This window comes from Coffea arabica, chromosome 9e, assembly GCF_036785885.1.
Source record: "Coffea arabica cultivar ET-39 chromosome 9e, Coffea Arabica ET-39 HiFi, whole genome shotgun sequence".
Classification (NCBI taxonomy): Eukaryota; Viridiplantae; Streptophyta; class Magnoliopsida; order Gentianales; family Rubiaceae; genus Coffea; species Coffea arabica.
The window spans coordinates 30,904,842-30,909,916 of NC_092327.1; the positions used below are offsets into that span (position 1 = coordinate 30,904,842).

A 5,075-nucleotide genomic window follows, 5' to 3' on the forward strand; every position below is an offset into this window, starting at 1 on the left:
GAGATTGTTTACTTGCATGTGGAGGCTTAGAAGATCAAAGTGATAACATGAACAAGATACACAAAGGCAAGTATGCCAACTTATTCATTCTCTTCCAATAATTTGTGAATCTACGACTTATTCAAATAGACAAAGGCCCTCAAATGCAAAAAGAGAAAAGGATACAAGCCCACGCTTCGAGATCCATCAATTTTTGAGTTCGTCGAAAATGGTCACAAGTGTAGTACATGTAAAAAAGTTAGACATAATTGTCGTACATGTCTAAAATGTAAAAAAATTATAGCTTTTGCTTCTTCATTATAACTTATAAGTCCATATTACTTCTTTTCATTTCTCAAATCAAATTCTTATTTCAAGCTTTAATTTTGCAGGTGCTTCATGAGCATATATAAGGTTACTAGTGCATTGTCTTGATACGAGAAATTTTTTTTTTAAAGTGTAAGCAAAATGTCTCGAATCTGAGACTTCTCATTTACAGTACTCTCTCCTCCTCTACCATTCAGGCTTCCCTCCCCCTGTACGAGAATTTGTTTTCTTTTGATAGAAGCATACAATAGAGTTTCATTTTCATTGTGGTGGCTTGATAAGCTGTTCTCGATAGTATTTGATGCGTACCCTTTATCAGACCAGACGTTGTATTGAGTTTTTAATACTATTTAAGCTGGGCACTAAATTTAAGTGTTGGACGTTATCGATGTTGCTGAAAATTGGTTTTTGGCATCCTGTAGCTTTGTAAATTTTTGTCGACATTGCTGCACATGAAGAGAGACAGAATTTTTAGTTACATTGCTAAACAGACAAGAGAAACAGAGGATGTTTGGTTTTGGTAAGTCCATGCATAAATTGATTCTTTTATTTTGGGATAGTCATGCACAAGAATTTAAGTTAGGCACAGACATAACAGTCTCTTGGCGAGAAAAAAAAAATGGGTGGTGGAGTGTGGTTAACAAAAGGGGGAGTGCTATTCATTTTTTTTATAATATATATCACGAAAAGTTATTCATTTTCTTTAGTTGTCTAGTTTAACTTTTTCATGGTGTTTTCCCAAAAGAATTTAACTCATTTTAGTGAATAATAGTGTTAAAAAAAAAAAGTCTTTCTTTGCACAAAAAACTGGGTTAGCTATCATCAATTTTAAGCTAATCAAAGAAGTTCATTTAATTTACAAACTCATTTAGCAAAACAAATTGTTGGAAAAAATATATTTTTTTCACCAGAAAAGAAAAAGAAGTCCAGTTAACCACGGAATCAATTTTATGAAATCCATTAAATAGGAAAACCATAAATGGCTTCATAAATTCAATTACAAATCACATAAATTAACTTATGAATTATGTTTTAGATCCCTTAAGTTTAATCCACGAATCCAAAATGTAAATCTATTGAGCACATCCAATTAACTTTTATCCAGTTCTTTATCATTTACTCGAGACTCTAATGTGCACGCTAATTGAGGAAGAAAATTAAATCAAACTATCTTAATATTTAGTTGCCTAATTATTTTAGTTTTTTTTTTTTTTTGTGTGTCTAGTCTTGCTAAATTTAGTTTCCTTAAGTTAAAGTCTAGTCCAGTTCCATTTCGTATTATTAGTCAATGTGATCAATATTTCCACCATGGAAGTTAGAAATATCCAAGTCCAAGTTAGTAAAAAAAAAAAAAAGAAAGGCGGAAATTTTATTGATGAGCTTGCTGGAATTCGTCCAGCACCAGTTGCTTTACGAAGTTCGGAGGAGAGTACCATAGAGATTCAACTGAGTCGGATGTCTTTGCAAAATGTGCTGAAACATGCGCGACTTTGTTTGCCTCTCTAGGGATCCCAGTCTATATTTAAAATATTTTGATCTAATAGAGCTAGACGACGAACATCCTTGATTACTAATCCCAAATCAGAGGGTATATCTTCAGAACTGCGTAATTGTTTAATAATTGAGGACGAGTCACCCTCCAGAATGAAGCTCGGAATCATCAAGACCATAGCAAGCAAAACTGCCTCTCTTGCTGCCAGCGCCTCTGCGAGTTCAGTTTCGGTTGGGCCTTTTATTTTCTTTGACAAACCAGCGATGAAGCTTCTATCATAACTATGAATGACCACTCCAATTCCAATTACATGGCTTATGGTAGATACAGATGCATCGAAGTTAATTTTGTAGTGGAAATGGAGGCATGGTCCAAAAGGAAGTCTGTCGTTGAGGTGGAGTAGGCGGGTTATGAGAGTTAGCTTCTTGGAACGCGATGAGGTGGTGATGAGCACAATGTACGATAGATAAAAGATCTCGCATCAGGCCATTGAATAGCACTTCATTTCTATTGTTCAAATTCCATAGCAAAGCATCCCGAATAGCTCACAATCTTGTTTTTGGAGAATACTGAGAATCTCCTTGACCTATAGATTGATGCTGGGCTGTCGACAAGAGTAAAGCTTCTGCTCAAGGAAGCTGAAAGCCCAAATCTGGATCAAAGATGGACAGCTGAAGAGGAGATGGTCTAGATTTCCTTGACTTTCCTTACAGACATGATAAGTGAAGTCCACTGGAGCTCCTCTCTTCAGGAGGTTGTCAGAAGTTGGCAAGGAGTCGTGACAAATTCTCCACAGTAGATGCTTTGTTTTATTGGGTATGTCAAGAGACCAAATTTTTTTCCAAACTGTGTCCTTTCCAGAACTGGAGCTAGCTTGGACCCGAGTATTCAGCTTTAGCAAGTCTGATTCCATTATTGTGTGGTAAGCACTCCTAACTATGAATTCGCCATTTTTGGTGTGATGCCAAACCCACCTGTCTACGCCTCTAAACCGGGCAATAGGTAAGCTTTTGATCAGCAGTGCTTCCTTACCCCAAAAATGGAGTCAATTAAATCATAATTCCAACAGTGATTCACATGATCGATTAGCTGGGAAACGTAAGCATCTTCACTAAGCCTTCGAGGAGGGGAACATATACGGAAAGAATGTGGCCTCGGGAGCCATTTGTCATGCCATATACGAATATTTTCACCATTCCCTACTCTCAATCTGCAGCCAAGGTTTAGTACTTTCCTACTCTCTAAAATCCCTCGCCAAGTATAAAATGGATGACACCCTAACTTTGCATGGAGAAAGTTTGAATCACGAAAGTACTTAGCTTTTGGGGTCCAGTGCAGAAGTGAAGTTGGATTGGTTAGAACCCTCCAAGCTTGTTTCGCTAGCATAGCGTAATTGAATGCATTCAGGTTTCTGAACCCCAAACCTCCTTTTTCCTTCGAGATGCAAAGTTTGTCCCAACTTAACCAATGAATTTTCCTATTCTTTGAGTGACATCTCTGGAGCACATTGTCAGGCAAAAGGAAGCAGGACATAGTGTAAGTGGGGATTGCTTGGACAACTACTTTGAGAAGGACTTCCTTACCCGCGTGACTGAGTAGTTTCTCTTTCCGACCCTGCAAGCGGCTTCAGACCCGGTCCGTGATAGAAGCAAAAATCTGAGATTTCGATTTGCCAACTACTGTCGGGAGACCAAGATATTTGTCATGAAAATCAACTGTCGACATGTTCAATGGTCGGGAGATAGCTGCTTGAGTCTCTTGAGAGGTATTCGAGCTGAACACTATTGCAGATTTCTTGAGATTGACACACTAACCAGAAGCGCGCTCATAAATCTCGATCACTCGCTGAAAGTTCTATGCTTCTTCCAAGGTGGCTTTTCCAGAGACAAGCATGTCATCAGCAAACAGGAGGTGCGAAATTGGCGGAGCGCTCTGGCTTACTGCAATGCCACGCAATTTTGTACAGTGAGCAGACTCCTGCAATAGACAAGAAAAAGCCTCCCCGCAGATAAGAAATAGATAAGGCAACAAGGGGTCACCTGGTCTAAGTCCTCTTTGAGGGGTGATTAAGCCTACTTGGACACCATTGAGTATAAAGGAAAAGGAGACAGAGGAGATACGTTTATGGATTAGAGAGGTAAACGAGGGTCAAAACCAAGGGTGTTCATGACTCTTAAAAGAAAGTTCCACTCTACCCTGTCAAGGCTTTACTCATGTCTAGTTTGACTGACATCAGACCATTATTACCCCAAGTCTTAGCCTTTATAAAGTTGTGTAGTTCATATGAAACCAAAAAATTATCAGTAATTAGCCTGCCAGGTATGAAAACAGACTGGGAGTCTGAGATGATTTCAAGCAAAAGGCGTCTAAGTCTGTTGGCAAGAACCTTCAAAGCTAGTTTATAAACAACATTACAAAGAGAGATGGGTCTAAATTGAGATATTTGGTCAGGACTTTTGCATTTAGGAATAAGAACAAGATGAGTAAATTTAATTTTATCATTGAAGACACCATTATTCAAGAAAGAGAGGACAAAAGAGGTGATATCTTGGCCAATAATATTCCAGTATTTTTGAAAATGATTGGACTAAAACCGTCTGGACTTGGAGATTTATATGGATGCATCTGAGAGAGAGCTATTGTTACCTCTTTCGCTGTGAAGGGCTCCAGAAGTCTAGAATTCATCTCTGAAGTGACCTTGGCTCTGATGCGCTCTAGCACCCATTGTAAATCCCCCTCAGACTGATTTGAACTCGAGAAAATTTGCCAAAATGATCAATGATAATGGTCTTAATATCCTGCGGCTTATCACACCAGTGCCCGTCAGGATGTTTTATGCCTTTGATGGTATTAGTTTCACGGGGTGAATTCTTAGTTTATGATGAAAAAAAAAAGTCATTCTACAACTGGGGCGGTTTTTGCAGGTTTTTCTACAAATGGGGTGTTCGCATTCCGGAAATGCGAGGTCACTGCAATGAGCTTTCCGTGAAATTTCTTTTTCTTTTCCTTTTCAACTACCAAACAAATAACATGCACTTCATAAAAATAACTTATATAATTTTTTAAAATAACATTGCGTTATGAAATTTCTAAAATTACAGTTGAAATTGTAACAGATATTAATGACTATTAACTATTACATTCTTATAACTAATATTCATCGGTGTCAACAAATAAATACGATTCATTAATAACAAAGGAAAATTAGAATTTGATAAAAAAAATTTATTTCATAAAAAAGGAAAAAAAGTTAGTATTTTTTTCATAAAATATAGTC

The 5,075-nt window shown here is 37.4% G+C and overlaps 1 long non-coding RNA gene across 1 annotated transcript; it reads right to left on the bottom strand.

Moving 5' to 3' along the window:
• Nucleotides 1-1,651: 1,651 nt before the first annotated feature.
• LOC140014853 (uncharacterized) lies at nucleotides 1,652-4,803 on the bottom strand. Its single transcript, XR_011821566.1, has 2 exons — nucleotides 4,445-4,803; nucleotides 1,652-3,775 (listed from the first exon to the last, which is right to left on the bottom strand). It is a non-coding gene; the product is annotated as an uncharacterized lncRNA (long non-coding RNA).
• Nucleotides 4,804-5,075: the final 272 nt, after the last annotated feature.